Source organism: Terrapene carolina, unplaced genomic scaffold (genome assembly GCF_002925995.2).
Source record: "Terrapene carolina triunguis isolate 2854851 unplaced genomic scaffold, T_m_triunguis-2.0 Scaffold130, whole genome shotgun sequence".
Lineage (NCBI taxonomy): Eukaryota > Metazoa > Chordata > Testudines > Emydidae > Terrapene > Terrapene triunguis.
In genome coordinates, this window is record NW_020664481.1 from 8,269,095 (window position 1) to 8,287,527 (window position 18,433).

Here is an 18,433-nt window from a genome sequence, read left to right on the forward strand (position 1 = left end):
AGATTAGAGTCAACTTGTCATTTCTCAGGGATTCTCAGGCTGAAGCTGACAAACCCAAATGTTTTTTTAAAATCTAGGCTGGCTCCTGAAGCCTTTACTCTGCTCACTTCAATGGGTTTTTCCCCAGGTAAGAACTGAGTATGGATTGCAGGACTTGTCCTTTAAATGTTAACACATGGCGTATCCCAAGGATACTAAGATCCACTCAGTTTACTGCATGCAGCTCCTTTTTTACTTTAGTATTTGCATTAGGATAGTGCCTAGAGGCCCCACTAGAGCTTGGGACCCCATTGTGCTAAAGACTGTACATACACTATACATAGTAAGAGACCGTCCCTGCTACAAAGATCTTCCCATCTCAATAGACAAGACAGACAAAGGGTAGACAAAAAGTAGTAGTATCCCCACTTAAAGATGGGGAGTGGAGGCATAGAACAATTCAATGATTTGCCCAAGGTCACAAAGGAAGACTACAGTAGAGCTGGCGAAAGGCCTCACCTAGTCCCGAGTCCCAATCCACCATAAACCCACCCTTTCTCTCAAAATTTCAGAGAAGACTTTATGGGCAGTAAGGAGCCCAAGTTTGCCATTGGATTAAATCTCCCTTTTTCCTCTATGCTGTTATACAGCAAATTTATCCACCCTCCTCATTCTCAGAAGTGGCTGCATTTCAGTACCGGATTAAGTGAATACTGTATGTGAAGAAGCTTTTAGGGATCCTCCAAGATGAAAATCTAAAATAGATCATCATTAATCCTTTGTATTGTGATATCATATTGAAACTATCATTCCACAGTTGGCTTCAAACAAAGTCTTCTGCTGTCAATAGGAGGGACATGTACATACTTGTCCCTTAAATGTTGTTTTAATTGAAAGCTCCATGGGGCAGGGACTGCCTCTTTGTTCTGTGTTTGTACTGTGCCTAGCACAATGTGGTCTTGTTCCATCTCTGGTTCTCCTAAGAACTATGGTAATACAAATATATTATAATATAATCAATAATAATAATACAGGGATTGAGGGTAGAGGTCCTAAATCTAACTGGAATATACTTGGGAGTTTCTCTTCCTGCTGCAAAGTAAGGAATTCACATTGTCCATTAGATCAGCACCACTTTTATTGCCATAGTTCAGGGTACATCAGTAGTTCCATTGTGGCCTTTTGTTCTCAGGAATTTATGGGCATACTATATGGTTTTTGCTCTGTAATTTACAAGCCACTTCCAAGGTCTGAGTCCAGCAGGGAATTAATATTTTAATCCAATTTATGAATAAATATTGTAGGTTTGGCGATGTATGTCCACATTTGTGCAGGTGGGGGGGAAATAGGATATTATTTTTGTTGTTGGTTGTTTTGCATTTGTAAAATTTTGGAACCTGCTTCAGGTTAAAAATGTGCCAAGTAGTAGTAAAGGCTGTAGTATTAAGAGAGAAACAAATCACATCTGGAAAAACTCATCTGAAGTTAATCATACTTTGGAAGTATATAGCACTATTCATCCACGTGTCTTGAAGTGCTTTTCTGAGGTTGATAAGAATTACTACTCCATTTTGTAGGTGGGGTAATTGAAGCATAAAGAGCTAAAGAGATCTGCCCAAGATCACACAGTAAATCAGCAGCAATCAGGAATAGAAGCCAGAGTCACTCATACTAGAGCTGCCCCTCATTAAGGTTTTAAATTACCTGCTGTGCAAATGTGGTTAGGAGAAAATTTTCATCTGTAGACGGAATAGGTGCAACCACACAAATGCATGGACAGCCTTTGCATTCACTAAGCTGCAATTACATTTTTTTTTTATTTGTGGAATAAACACTCAACAATCCCTGAGCATATTGCAATAATGTACAATCGTACACCAAAGATAACAGGAAGTGAGATCTGGATGGGTAAATGTGGTCCATGTGTGTACAAACAATGCACAGGCACCCATTATATGCATGAACATACCCATTTCATGAGCCAATGGGGGGGGGGGGGGAGAACCTCTTTTGCAAGTACACGTCTGGATCCCTCACCTGGATATTTGGCCTTATTTTAAACATATCTCATTTGGATTTTTAATAGACTTTGGACTAATTTTTTAGTGTGATGCCGGAGGATTTAGCAACGTGAAGCCCACTGAACAAAATGAAAGGTTTTTATTCAGATATTTATACTCAAGATATCCCACAGCCTTTCACAAAACAAGCAGCTCTCTGCTAGAAGAGAAGTGGCTGTTCTGGTAAACACTTTAGCCATTAAGAGTTAAGTAAAAGCTCATACCCAGCATTGGGTAGTGGAGCTTGTTTACTTAACAATAAATAACAGGAATTGCATGTGTAATTCCCTGATCATCAGGTTGCATATGCACCCTGCAGCTTTCATGAATTAACTGAGGATTGACAGAGTGGAGTGATTACTGTCTATTGAGAAAATAATTTACACACCAACAAGCACAAATTTAATAGACCATTACAGCTAAAGTGCTATTTTATACGTTTGGTGTAACAGTAGTTTTAAATAGACTGGGATAAAATAACTACTGGGTCTTGAAATCTAAATTGTACCTTCTAGAAACATGAACTTTAGCTATTACTCAAGAGATGTTATACAAGTCAAGTCCAGGACACTCCTTCAGTTTTTTTGTTTTGGTGATTAATTTTGTATTGATTTTCATAAAGAAACAGAGAATGAAAAGTGCAAACTGGTAAATGACTTATAGCTTGTATGTGTGTTTCCTAATACCACACACTTCTTGGGATCATCAAGAAAATTATTCAATTACACAATTTTACAACTTGTCAAAGCTGCAAGACCAGACAATAGCACAGACATTACACGTGAAGTTGGGGGTAAAATAAGAGAAGACACACATGAATAGGAAGAGATGGGAAGGAGGAGGAGACCAGAAAGGGGAAAAAAAGAGGAGGTGGGTAGGTGGAATGGAGGTCAGGTATTCTTTGAGCCATCTCACATTTTGTTTGATTACAAAAATATTATCTAGAAATGGGGTTCAAATTTCTTTGAATTCATATAATGGCTCTCTACATCGATAAGCTATTCTTTCTTTGGCTGCGGACTCAGACAGGTCCAAATAGCACAGCTCTCTTTTTGCATAAGCCTACTCTTCCATTTTGGAAAATCATGCACTGGGTGATCATTGCAGCCCTTTGGTTCCTAAGTCTTGATGGTGGAGTTAAACCCCACCTAGTAGGTACATAACCTAGGATATAATTTTCAGCTGAGTTACGGTTGCTGAAGCCAACTACTAGTTTCAGTCTTGTGTCCACCTCTTTCCACAGCTGCCTGACTGTTGGACAGTCCCACAACATATGCATCTTTGTTACAGCACCAACAAACATCAGAGGACAAGGGCCCCCGTCTCGCACCACAACCTTTGTGGTGTCCAATACATTTTGAATAAAATCTTGTGTTGTATCAGGCATAGCCTAAAATCCACAGAGGCATTTTTAACGTTACATAATAGACTTTGCCAATAGGATTATTTTAAGGGCTGCAATAACCCCCCTTCTCATGCTTCCACAAAGAACTCCAGACCAATAGAGCGCCTCTTCATTAGCAAAGCATACATGACAGACATGGGCCTGGGGAGCTTATGCAGCACTTCTAAGGTTCTGAGTAGTTCTGGGCATTTGACAGCCCTAGGGGATCTGGAACAAAAGTATATGTTAGGATGTGTTTTAGCTGTAAGCACTGCCACTCCACGTAGGGTAGCAAGTCATAATGTTGCTTTAGCATTGGAAAAGGGACAAAATTGGGAAATCCTGAAGCCTCTGCTTTGCCAGTCCTTCCAAATTATAGATTTACTCCCAGTTTCCAAGTCTGGGCTGTGTCAAATAGATGCTTTTGCATGGAGACAAGGATAAACTTGGTTCCTCACAGCTTGGTTAGCCCAGACCCTTTATGCAGTCCCACTATAGGCATCTTATTTTTCTCCATCGGACCAAAAAAAAAATGAGGGGGCCCATAGGGGCAGTTGGATGCATTAATACACGTTCACTTTCCACCCCTAGTGGGTGCGGGTCTCCATTCTCCTTATCATGTGGCCACTTGCAGAGCACACAACTGTCAAATATTTATCTGCTGACATTCTAGAGATTTGAAGGTACCTGTTCCTTTATTGGTGGGGGGCAGTCTGGGGGCCTGGATACCAGATGAAATGGAAATATTAGCAGAGGACTCTGGAGTTCAAAAGATCCACTCCTTCATCTTGAAGGATCCCACTGCACTTTACAAAACTATATAGACAGAGGACCACCGACGTGCCACCACTGCTAGGCTGGAGAGAAGCTGGAAGTCAACTTGTACAGATGACAACCAGCTCAGTACATCTTGGGCAGCAAAGTGGAGGAATCAAAACTTTGGCTAAGGACACAGATGCCAACACCTCCAATGTTGACCCAAAGCAGGCATCTCAACAGAGGAGAAGTTCTTATCTGAAATTTTCCACGCACAGTGTAATGTATGGAACAAATTTATCTGTCTAAGGAAGCTGAAGAGCTGAGCCAGCTCTGCAGAGATTTGAACTTGTGGTTCCAGAGAACTTAAGTATTTCCCTTCTGAGGACATGGACTGCTGCATCACATAAGTTGGGGAATTAACATTATGATGATCATCTTTTTCACTCATCTTTACTTGTGCGAGTTGGCACAGTAAAGCACTGAGCATATGGCTGGGAGCAGGGAACGTGTAGATTCATAGATTTAAGGCCAGAAATTATCATTATGGTCATTAGTCTGAACTCCTATGTTTCCATCCTGGCTCACCCATTCACTTGCTTGCTTTATGTCCATGAGCAAGTCGTTTCAGCTCTCTGCCTTATTTTTCCCCATCTGTAAATTGGGGATAATAATAATAAGCAGCACTCAGAAGGGTGCTCTAATAAGAGATGAGATCATGCAGCCTACTGAAAAACTAACTATAACAATCCTCAAAAAAACAAAATGTGAACTTGAATACGTTACAATTATCCTAAAGAAATACATACACTATAACGTGTGACTAGGTGGTGGTGTGCTGATGGATACTGAGTTGGCAAGCAAAATGAGTATATTGATGATTTACTAGATTTGAGAGAATTGTGGAAATTATTTTCTGAAAAATCTCTCATGTGAAAATGAATGTTACTTCAATTGCGTTTGTAACCCTTTTACATTTACTTTTCACAAGCACATAAGCACTCAAGCTTTACTAGTACAAATACAGGGGGAAAGGGTTTTTTTAAGTTTGAATGCTCAATTATTCACTAAAAGCACATTTCAAACCATGCATTCAATTGTAAATTTTGCAATTCAGTTAACTAACAGTTCAGCTCCCTAAGTAAGTCATGTGGAATTGTTTCTTCTGCCTGATTGGATAATCAATAGAACTGACACAATATGAACTGCAAATATTACAATTGAACACAGTTTAAAATTCATACCATATTGGTCTATTTCATATATCACTTGAACAGTGTTTTGTTTTGTTTTTTTTTACTAAGTGCCAATGGCCCCTAGAGATAGTGTATAATCTTTTTAAAAAACTAAAAATTGAGGTAGTTACATAATTTACATGGGTTAGTGTGACTTGAGTATTAGATTGCAATACTTACAGTTTGATCTACAGGCCAAGAATTATTTACTGAAAAGACTCCTGAACATCGTCAAGAAAAAGGGGAATGCATTTGCACTGTCTGTGTTCTGTTCACAGACAGCTCCTGAGCATTTAAAAAAAAAGTGAAATGTTTCCAGCATGCATGAATAAATTATTCACTCCTCTCTAAAACCTTCTTCAGCAGGGTGAAGAGAAGTTCAGGTTTTAGGGAGGCAGCTTTGGTCTGGTGTCCAAGGTACAGAACTGGGAGGCACTTGGACAAGTCACTTCACTTTGCTTGTTTCCTCACCTCTTTGCACATTTTCATCTGTCGATGTCCAAGTGCTTTACAATGTATGGGTTAGTTATTACAATGAATGTCTGGGAAGTGCTTGGAGACAGGAAGGGTGATTGAGTGGTTATGGCACTAGCCTAGGTCTTGAGAGAACTGGGTTCAAGTTCCTGCTCTGCTACAGACTTCGTGGGACCTTGGGCATGTCATTTAGTCTCACTGTACCTCTGTTCCCCATCTGTAAAGTGGGGCTAATAACACTGCCCTGCCTCCCAGAGGGTTGTGAGGACAGGGATATGTGGCAAAGCAAGGGTGAGATGTTAATTTTGCAGTGGATGTAACAATGCCACTGTCATTATGGCAATGAAGAATGAATGTCTATTGTTTCTATATCACAATTAGATTACAATTACACATTATAAACCGATTACAAGTTGTGAGGCACTCAGATACTACAGTAACAGAAGCTAAACTACCACCTTAGACAGATATGAAAGGTAGCACTGGCCCAATATTACAGATTAGCCCTCTTGTGAAAAGGGGCTGCAGGATTAGACCTTCTAGGCAGACAAATTATTGTTAATAAGAGAATGTTTGTGGGCAGAGCTCTCTGTAACAATTATTGTTTTATTTGAACTGATGCCTTAAAACTTGAATGGCATTTTTCTGCTAGGATGTGGGGTTGGTTGGGGTAAAGCAAATCAGGTTGTTATTTAAAAAAAAAAAAAATTACCCAGTAGAATGTCAATTTAATAAAGTGACATTTTACTAGGTTATTTTTTAAAAATGATAAATGTGTCCTATCTGGACGAAGCAAAGTAGCTGGCCAGATTCATCTTTCTGGTTTATAATACAGGAAAACAACAGGAAATGAATAGTCACAAAACAATTATGATTTCATGAATAAGATAATCAAAACATGGATATTTCATCTGTAATATCACAGATGTCTTCTTGACAACTACCGTTTTAGCAATTACATTGCCTCCTGCAAATATTTTTTTTCCTCCATGAGCATTTTCCACATTTAGTGGAAGATTGAATCATCTAGATGTAGACAGTAAATAGCTACAATTCCATGAATGGTTGATTACTGTGTGTCTATGTGGTGGTGCGGTTTCACATGTCCACGCAAAGCAGTAATGTTAATCTCAAGGGTAATTAACAATGGCAGGAAGCAAGCATCAAGAGTGAAATAAAAATGTTAGTTTTAACGAAATTTTAGAAAATTGTGACTGTCTCAGTTCACAGGCTAGAACTCCACAAAGCCTACATTTTATATTTCTGAAATATTTGTCTATAAAAATCTTCCATTTATTAGCCAGGAACTTTTATAGTAACAGTTACTCTGGAATTTGAGTTTTTTTAATTGTAACACAGAAAGGTTTCATTAGTTCTGCAAATAGCTTCTACTCCATCTTTTTATCATCATCATCTGTATTACCCTAGTGCCTTGGAGCCCTAGTCATGGGCTAGGACCCTGTGGTGCTAGGGCCTGGTGAATGTTTACAAACATCTTGTGTTTCAAAACGGTGTAAGAGGTAATTTAGTCCTCATAAAATGTTTCCAGCATGCATAAGACCCACATATGGAATGTTTTACTTTATGCAATGGCCAAGCTATAAAATGTGATATTAGAGCATATTACAACCCTTTATCAAGGTGGAAAAAAAATAATGGGTCTGATTCACCACTGCATAATACCTGTGTAATGCCACTAAAATTATGGAGTATGGCAATATTGCTCCAGTTCCCAGTGGGCAGCTGTCCACAATGAAAACCCCCACCAAGCTTAGCCCTGCCATGAGAAAACATGCCAAGAAATGAATGAACCATGGAGACTGAACCTGAGCCCCAAGGTAGTAAGTACTGAATTAACTGGTTAAACAATTAAAACAAGACCTATTTTTCCCAAATAGATATAAAGACAGGATTCTCATTTCACACATGCCAATGATTTCAGAAGTTTGTATTACTTCCCATTTGTTACTTTGTCCAAAAACCACCCTACATTTTTACAATATGGAGTTCTGCATTAGTGGCATTATACCAGTATTACACTGGTGTAACACAGTAGCGAATATTACCCATTATTAGGGCCCTACCTAATTCATGGACATGAACAACGCGTCATGGACCATGAAATCTGGTCTCCCCCCGTGAAATCTGGTCTTTTGTGTGCTTTTACCCTATACTGGGGAGACCAGCGTTTCTCAAACTGGGGGTCCCGATGCAAAAGGGAGTTGCAAGGAGGTTACAAGTTTATTTTAGGGGGATCATGGTATTGCCTCCCTTACTTCTGCACTGCTTTCACAGCTGGGCGGCCGGTGAGCGGCGGCTGTTAGCTGGGTGCCCAGCTCTGAAGGCAGCGCCCCGCCAGCAGCAGCACAGAAGTAAGGGTAGCAGTACCGCAACCTGCCCACAGCTCCTTTATGGGTCAGGACCCCTACAATTACATCATCATGAAATTTCAGATTTAAATAGCTGAGATCATGACATTTATGATTTTTTAAAATCCTATGACCATGAAATTGACCAAAATGGACCGTTGGTAGGACCCTACCCATTATCTTTTACGTAAACTGAGCAAGCAGGCATGCCTGTGACACCTATGAACCATAATTACACGGCTTAGCTGCATTGCTAGTCTTGTGCCTTCACCTGTACAAGAAAGATCATAAAAAGCACTTACAGCAATAAGAGGAGAACTGAACCTAACCACTAATGAATATAGAATCAGGAGTATTCAGAAAAATCAAAATGATGTTTAATTCAAACAAAGCCAAAGAACAGGACTCAGTGGATAAGAAAAAATTAGATGCTGTTAAGGATCACTTAGACAATTTTCTTTCAAACCAGGAAAATTAGATAAATACAATAATTGCATCTGCATGGGAGAGTGAAAGAGAAAGCACCCACTCAACTTGAAGAAAAGAAGGTTGATCGACTACCTGTCCTATGTCATGCCAGCAACGATGTATGGCTCAGAAACATGGGCACTTATGTAACGATACTTGGAACATGTATAAAGTAACTCAGAAATGAAGTGCATCAGGAGAGCCGCTCAGGTGGCCAAATCATCCATCATAATTTACATACACAGTCTGCCATCTGAGAATCTTAAGTCTTTAATGCTTCTAAAGCACATTAAGCTACACAATACTCCATAGAGCAGGCATTAGTATCCCTATATTGAACATAATGGGGAAAACTAGCCAGGGGTAGACATAACTGTAGTTGCCAGTGATGAAGATAAAGAGAAGACTATGGAGCCTTTCTTTGAGGGACAAGGATACGTGGTAAAACAAGATGTGCCTATTGCATAATGAAAATGTCAACAAAGCCATTTTCATGATGATGAATGTAATTGTTAATGAAAACTCAGAACGTCTCTTTTATTTCTATATCAGCATATGACAATTACAGACTGAGACTCAGTATCCTCCCGTGTTACAGGCTACAGTCTGCCTATGCCAAAGTCCAGGAGATTCTGATAACCAGTACAAAGCTCATGGAGCATGCAATGACATTCCATTTATTACAGAAAAACAAAGCTGGTCTTATAAAGATTACACCAGTAAGTTAATTCATTTGCTTTGCATTTCAGAGCTCAGCATTCATCTTAAATAACCCTGGCTTATTCACACCCTCTGTGCTCCCTATTTATTTTTACCTTCTATCTAATTAACAACCCATTAAGTTGCACACCTGCATTAAATGCATCCTCTGACCCTAGCACTGTAGGCATTAACCCTATATTAGAGCCATCAGCATCCTATTGAGCTCACTTTATAAAATCCACTGACGGGGTGATGAAAATAGGACAGCAAAGACAATGATTGAGGCATCACACCCTAGTAGACAAAGCTATTCCCCCCACCACCACCTACCCCTCAAAGATACCTATCAGAAAGTTCCCCTCTACTGGATTGTCAACTATTAATACCTAGCTCATAAAATTCTTTAAAATATTAAAATACATGTCAAACAAAATGACAGATCAATTAATCTTAACATTTTCATTTTTTTTAAACTTCAATTTTTAAAAAAATAAAATAAAATATAGAATGGTAGGGAAAAGGGAAGTTCTTGGAAACATGTTACCTTTAAGAGAGATTAATATGGAAATAAGTGTGATTTTAGCATCTCTGGTAGTTTAATTTTTCTTTAAAAAATTCTGATGACTCATTTGTGAAAATACACAGGAAAAGTGCTAGATTCATCAAACTTAGCAGCAGCAGAACTATTCAGTGCAAAGAATGCTAACAAGATTTTCCATTCATATGCCTCTTGTGCTTGCATATCACCAGGCTTCCTGGTTTTTGCTCTTTCCATAGCCTAACCTTCCCTCTCTCCCACTCCTTTTTCCCCACCACTCTCTCTGCTTTTCATCACCAATCACTTTCCTTCTAGCACCACCCCCGTTCTCCCAAACTGCAACCCTTCACTTTTCCATCTGCCCAATCCCCTCCTTATCCCACACCCACCTGTCCCCAATACACGCTCCTACGTTTCGTCTCTAACCTAGCATATAAATAATGCCACCCCATACCTCTCAACCTTGTCCTGCCACCGTGAGAGACAGAGCATCACAATGTGTGACCAATGCTCCCAGTGTGGAATACCTGGGTTTTGTTGCAGGTCATGGAAGAACTGAAATGTTATCACGGTTTTTAAGTATAAAAGCTGATTTTAAAAATACTTTCTTACTCTAAATAAACCAGCTTTGCAATCCGTTACACATTGGAGGGAGCTGGGGATGTGAGGAAAGGAGAGAGTCCTTGTCTGGGACTTTCACGGGGCACAAGGAGGAGAAGGTGGGTTTGTGGATGGAAAGGTGGGCCCCCCCAGACACAATTAATGCTGGGGCTGGCAACCCTCTTCCCTCCCACCACAACTAGTTCAGGCAGACCTCTGAGCCTCTCTCCTTGCGTTCCAAGCAGGAGAGGCCTGCAAGGGAGGGAGCCTACTTGTTTTCCAGGAGGACAGAAGGAATTTAGAAGATACAGGCTGGATTGTCACATTTTTCACAGGAGGAGAGGGCAACATCCCAGCCTGTTAAAAGCCGAACTACCTGGGGAATGTTCAAACCCCGCTCTCCTCCCCGCCTCCCCCCACTCCCATCCCATAAAAAAAAAAAAATAGCGGTTCAACCTCTTCCCTCTCTCATGCCTCACCTTCCCCCAAACCAGTCAGCTCTTGGGCTCCCTGCCTCAGAACCACTTTCTGTTGTGTGAGGGGCATATGGCCCAGACCTGCCAAAGGAGGGTTTTTCTCCTCCTTCCGCTTTAGCTGTTGCTCCCGGTCCATGGACTGCTACCTGGGTATGTGGTACGTTGAGATAGGGTGCTTGAGGCTGAGGAAAGATGGAGCAGACCAGTACCCTTGAGAACCCAGCGCCCAAAAACAAATCACAAACAAGATAAGCAATACAAGTTTATTTCTGTTCCTACGTTCTCACCACTTCTCTCGGTTGTCTGCCCCGGTCACACCTTGTCCTTATTTGCAGCCAGTTTGATTTCCTTATCCATGTTAAGCAGCATAGCAGAGTAGCCCTACTGACTCAATGAGGTCACTCATGGGCACAGTATCAGACTCTGCCCTTTCGTCTGTAAGGCCCAGATGTTCAAAGCTGTTTGGGCATCTAAATCCCATTGAGATCAATAGAGTTAGGTAAACAAATACTCCTCAGGATGTGGGCCTAAGCTCCTTGGGACAGGGATCATCTCTTCCTATTATCTGAGAAGTACTTAATACACAGTTGGAGAATTGTATCAATAAAGATGTAATAATTCTGAAGCGGCTTCTAAGGGATTAACAGTACATGCAGCAAGTGAAGAGACCAGAATGTCTGTAAGCTGAACCCGTGCTTTATTATCTGCTTCAGCTCCCAAGAGGAGTCTTAGTGATGGATTGTAAAAGATGACGCAGCTGACAACAGCCAGATCTCTTTCAGCATTGATAATTATGATTGAGCTAACTGTTCTTAAACAGGGAGCACTAGAACAGCTGAAGAGCGGTCAACTCAGGAGCCAGAAAAATAGTTTCCTGTTTAAATTCCTGCTTACTTTGAAGGAGGGTCTGTTTTGGCTCTCTCTAATAGCCACTTGAGGACGAGATTGCAGCTTTTTACTCTGTGGCCCTCTTACCCCGTTAAGTGTAATACAGTGCACAACGCCCAGTGTTCCACGTGTGGTGTAAGCTACCCACTGCTTAATAAGGTGCACCAGATCCGGCCCTGGGGCACATAGGGTCGAATCCTGCTCACATTCAAGTCAATGGCAAAATGTCATGTCATTTCATTGATGTAGGATCAGGCCCATAAGTGCTTGTAACATTAAGCAATTGGGGGGATATTAACCCAATTAATGTCCCCCCAAGATGCCCTCTCTTGGGTTTAACAGGCAATTAAGGCTACACTCCAGCAAAATGCTTAAGCACATACTTAAATTTAAACTTGAATTCAATGGAATTACTCTCATGCTTAAAGTGCTTTGCTGGATCAGGACCTTAAACTCCATCTTCTGTATTGCTGAGTAAATTATTTCACCATAGAAATGGAGCCATCCTGATCAAGAAACATCTTTTTCTTTTTTGGAGAGTAACTACTGTATCTACAGCACTTGGGCATCTCAGCTTCAGCCTTGAGTACTCGTTTCTGCATTTCCTACACATGCTTAAATATTAGGTTCAGGTAGCACACATTTTGTTTGCGTTCATTCTAAATGGACAAAAAATACTGAGTGATTTTCCATCACAGCTGAGACACGTGCTATATAGTATAGGTCGCTACAATGTGGACACAGCTCTGAAAAGACCCTGATTGGTGAACACATTAGGAACACTGAAGACTGTTATTATCCTCACTAGCTGAGTCACAGTGGTCTCGCATAAGAGTAACCATCAAGCTTTTTGTTTTCAATTATTCTCATCCCCCAATCATTCATTTTAGCAGTCTGTAGAACAAGTAGAAATAGTCTCTCAGAGGTGAGGCCAAGTATGCCTTTGATACATTCATTCAAAGTGAAAAGCTTGATAAAGCTATTATTTTAAAGCTTGGGGTGATCACAGGGAACAATGTACTTATTGAGCGCAACTTCAGCCAAGATTTGCAGATAGCTCTCAGTATGACCTGTTAGAGAGACTAGACCTCTTTTCCATTATAAATATCACAAAGGGGACCTCATAAAGAGCAATGATATTAATACAATCAACAGTCTCTTAAAATGGTCACGCATCATGGGCCAACATTTTCAAAGTTGTGCACATGGATTTGCACTTAATTTGTGTGCACAATCAAGAATTGCATGCACATATGCACTGTGCAAATGCCTATCAATTGACTTGCACAAGCAATCACGGCAACTGCACGTACAAATTAGCATATAAATATGTATGCTTTTTCATAAAGAGGTCTCAAAATCTGGGCCCTGTTGTCCAAACTTAGTGAGGCTTCCATTAAGCTTACAGAAATATTTACGTGAAATGAATTGGTGGCCCCAGCCCAGCTCCTATTCATCAGCTGTCCACATCACCAAAACCATCACCTTTACACCAAAAATTGGCATTAATTCACAGCCTTACCAGCAGGCAGGTAAGAGGAGCCAGGGATGGAACAAGCAAACATACTTACTATGGTTGGGTAGTGAAGGGAAACTTGCATGACTTTTGTCTGCTCTATAGATAAAGGAACTCAGTTTTCATGGCTGTCAATTCAACAGATGGCAAATGCCTTAAAAATCACTTTAAAACATTATGTGAAATGAAGTAAGTTTAGATAGGTATTTTGTTAGTAACACAAGATAAGAAATATGTAGGATTTAAGTACATTGAATGCATATCTTTTAACAAAGGCACTGCCAGAAATCTGACTTTTCCCTATCTTTATACTTGCAAAGTATCATAATTTTCTGTATTTGTTTTTGAAGTAATATTTCATGGCTGTTTTCTTTTTCAAAATTTACACCAACACAACACTCATGAGCAATCTAGAACAACTCAGTGGGCTTGCACAAGGAGTAAAGCAAGGAAACGGTCTATTTCAGGTGCCCAGGGAATTACTGTAAATAGGGTGGGATGTAAATCAATTTTTAAAAATGATGAAAATAGTTTAATAGTGTATCAGAGGCAAATATCTAACCTGGAGAAAGAATCAAATTACATGAAAGCTAATGTTCAAGCAGCAGCACTTACTCTCACTGTTAAAAGATTTCAGCTTGGTCTCAAGCCTTATTGTAATGATCTCTGTATTGCATGCCTTTCACAGTAATATGTAATAAAAAGTATTACCTTTTTGAAAGGTATCTTCTAAAGTTGCATTATTTTACCCACCTATAGTCCCATTAACTTCCACAGAACTATGTACATGAGTAAGGGATGCAACATCATGATCTACATGCATGCTGGTACTATAACCCTTGCCTTTTACCCTCAAAATGATTTACAAACATCAAGTGATAGTTCCTCCTAGCAGCCATGGGAGATGAGTGACCGCCCCATTTTTTTAAGTAGGGAAACAGAAGCAAAGATAAACCCCTCTTCCAAAACCACAGGAATCCATATTAGAACCAGGATTATAACAAAAAATAATTCTGATTCCCTGTTCTCATCTTAGTCCATACCTCTCTTTACAGCGTATCTTCACAAAAGGCCAACTGTCAAGGTTTAGAACAGCTTTTGAGACCATGTCGTTCGGCTGCTGAAGACAGTCTCCCTTGGGTACATGTGCTACACATACAGGGATAATTGTCTCCATTCAGAGTAATACAGTAGAATTACAAACAGCATTTCATTCGGCAACAGTACAAACAAGTTACTCACAATGCCAATGGAGAAACTAAACAAACCAGATTTAAAAGCAGGCAAAACAGTAACAAAAATTTAAAAAGTAAATCTGTCAACAGCATTTTATTATTAAAAAGTATAAATCGTTGCCAACCTACTGGATACTGTAGAATCATAGAATAGCAGGGTTAGAAGGAACTTCAGGAGGTCATCTAGTCCAACCCCCTGCTCAAAGCAGGACCAACCCCCAACTAAATCATCCCAGTCCCTATTTTCTTGAAATTATCTCATTGTTTGTAGGAATTTAGCAAACTGCAGCAGTGTTAAATTGCACAGCACTTTAGGAAGCACATTCCTTCAAACAGTACCGAGTATGGCAGAGATTCAGCTAGCTCTCATTAGTTTCATACAAAGAACTAAAAGCTCATGCCAAACAGGGCTGGCAGATCATCTAGCTGGAAACTACTATTCTGTGACCTAGTTAAAATTAGACAGGAGTAGCGAAATGTAGTTCCCTTGATTAAATGAGGAACCTAACCATTGAGCAAACACAGCAGCGGGGGGGGGGGGGGGGGGGGGACTGAACAAAAATATGGCTTGTACTAAAATGCTCTTGCATGAATTTCTGTAGTCCTTCTGAAAAATTATAAGGGAGACTAGCCATTAATATAAGTAAAATCGCAGAATGTTGAAACAAAATAGATTTAAAGCTTTTCTAATCTCAAATACTGCTTTAGTTAGGACTTCAATTCACATTAAAATGAGGTTCATTCTCAGAAGATGAAATAAGATCTCCATCTCTCCCATCCAGGTTCCTGTGAACTTGCAACATGGAGATAGAAAGGTAGACTTCAAGGACTTCAATGGGGAAAAACAGTGAGATGCAGGAGATCCAGGGCCGGCTCCAGGCACCAGCCCACCAAGCTTGTGCTTGGGGCGGCACCTGGAGGGGGGTGGCCCGGTGCTCCGACCGCCGGGGAGAGCGGGGCCACGGCCGGGCTCGCCGCCCTCCCCCCTCTCGCCGCCCTGCCCCCTGCGCTCTGGCCGCTGGGGGGAGAGCCGAGCCCCAGCCGGGACTTGCCGCCCTCCCCCCGGGGCTCCGGCCGCCCTCCCCGCCGCGGGGCGAGCCGAGCCCCAGCCGGGGCTTGCCGCCCCCCCCCCGGGGCCCGGGCCGCCCCCCCCCCCCGCGGGGGGGGGCGGGGCGCGGCCGGAGGCTTTTTTGCCTGGGGCGGCAAAAAAGCCAGAGCCGGCCCTGAGGAGATCATGTATTAGGAAAAGGGAGCAATGCAAGGCCACTATGAAGTGGGACTGGGAGCAGACCTTGCAGTATGTGCCAACTTTGCGGGTAGCATATTTCATTTGCAACAGTTCATTTTATTTTTCCTTCACCTGATCAGTTTTCTCCTACATTTCCACTGGTGAGACTAATTTCCTTTGTGAACCTAGTATTTTCAGCTAAAACATAGATTACAGCACAGGTACCTTGGACATTGACTCTGCTGGAAGTTACAGTTTCCATCACCAGTTCTTATCCAACATTTACCCTATTAACTCCATCATACTTTGTACACCTTGGGGATATTTTCTAATTTTCATCAGAGATGGGACAAAGACTTGAAAGTTTTCTAGCCTCCTGCTCACTGTTATACACGGCAAAGCCTCACTTGTTCTACAAAGAGTCTAAATAAGTAAAATTTTGCAGACTGAATAAACTATCAGTGGCACCAGTATTTTGAATGCTCAGCTAATTTAGGGACCTATTCTGTCACCCTTAGTACTGAATAGTACTTCACTCTACTGAATAGTCCCACTGAAATCAACAAAGCTGTTTGTGGAAAAAGGTACTAAACACAAGCAAGGATGAGAGAAAATGGCCCTTAAAAAGTGTAATGTTTCTAGCTCAATGTTTGAAAATACCAACAGATCTAGGGCTTATGAAACCCCTCTGAAGCTAATCATATGAACACACAAGGAGGTTGTGGTATCTCCATCATTGGAGATGTTTAAAAGCAGGTTAGACAAACATGTCAGGGACGGTCTAGGTCAGGGTGGGCAAACTTTTTGGCCTGAGGGTCACATCGGGGAATAGAAATTGTATGGCGGGCCATGAATGCTCACAAAATTGGGGTTGGAGTGCAGGAGGGGGTGCGGGCTCTGGTTGGGGGTGCAGGGTCTGGAGTGGGACTGGGGAGGAGTTTAGGGTATAGCAGGGTGCTCTGGGCTGGGACAGAGGGGGAAATCAGGGCTGGGGCAAAGGTGCGGGAAGTGGTGCAGGTTCCGGTTGGGGGTGTGGGCTCTGGGGTCGGGCTGGCGAGGAGAGATTTGGGGTGCAGGAGAATGCTCTGTGCTGGGATCGCGGGGTTTGGCGAGCAGGAGGGGGATCAGCACTAGGGCATGGGCAGAGGCTCAGGGGTGCAGGCTCCAAGTTGCGCCTACCTCTAGTGGCTCCCCGGAGCAGCGGCATGTCTCTTCTCTGGCTCCTAGGCGTGGTGCAGCGCCGGAGCGGGGCCGAGCTGCGTGGTGAGGCCCCCAACATGGCACCCCGGCTGAAGTGGGGCCAAGCCGCATGGTGCGGCCCCTGACATGGCGCCCCAGCAGGAGCTCGCGGCGTGACTTAAAAAGGATCACAGGCTGGATCCGGCCTGGGGGCCGTAGTTTGCCTACCCCAGGTCTAGGTAATACTTAGTCCTGCCATGAGTGCAGGAGGCTGGACTAAATGACCTCTCAAGGTCCCATCCAGTCCTACGATTCTATAATTGTTCTGGATGAATAATAAGGGGCATAGCTCTTCTTTCACATTATATACATAGATCTTTGCACTCGAGTAACCAAGGACCTGATTCAAATCTGCAAGATCAGCTATGAGACTATGTGTAACTGAACCCAGCAACTGCCTCCATCATCAGCACCAGTTTGGTTGTGATAGCTTTCTTTGGTCCAGACTTATTAAGATGGAAGACCAACGAATTATGAAGTGTGTTTACCAAGGAATACCAGTACATGGTCGGCGACCACATGGCTGCCAAGACCTTCAGTGGCACAAAAAGGCCACCAGTGATGGACACCAGTGAACACCCAGCCAGACTGTCTAAAGGGCATAGCTAGAGATCGATCCAGGTGGTACTCAATCTACAAGGAGGCTACATCTCTGAGATTTGCCTTGATTATTCTTCAAAGCTGATACACGAGGAAGGTTTGGGGCTTTCCTAAAAAAACCATTTGTACAAACAAAAAACAGCTGTTGATTCTGTATTTTGATATGACATTTTCCCCCAAGTGACAGGTGACAGCTGGGCAGTGTAGAAATGGTAATGGGAGGAAGCCAGTCCATACACAAGATGATGACTGGGCTGAATGAGCCACTCTTGTAAGGATGTGCTCCTCATAAATGTTAGCCATGCTTGGGAATATACAAATTATGCCAAATTTGTGTGCACATCAGTTGAGGTTCAGAGAATCGTCACCTTCCCTATAGCAGGGGGAAGTTATTAAAAAGGAGCACTGCGGCTGATTTTTATCCTCCTCAGTAACACACTATTGCAGGTAGAGGAGAGGTGATGGCGGATGTTAAATTTAAACCTTAAAAATATCCACAGCATGAAATCTTCACTGCCAGCTAAATAATCTTAGTTAAAAACCAATACTATTTTAGGGAATAAATGTTTCTATTTGGTCTAATAAAATATATTATAAAAACATCCTCTAACTGTCCTTAAGACCTGTCCTTTTAATTCCTTGAAAAGTGAAGCTGTATATTATAAGATGGAATGTTTGTGAGCTCT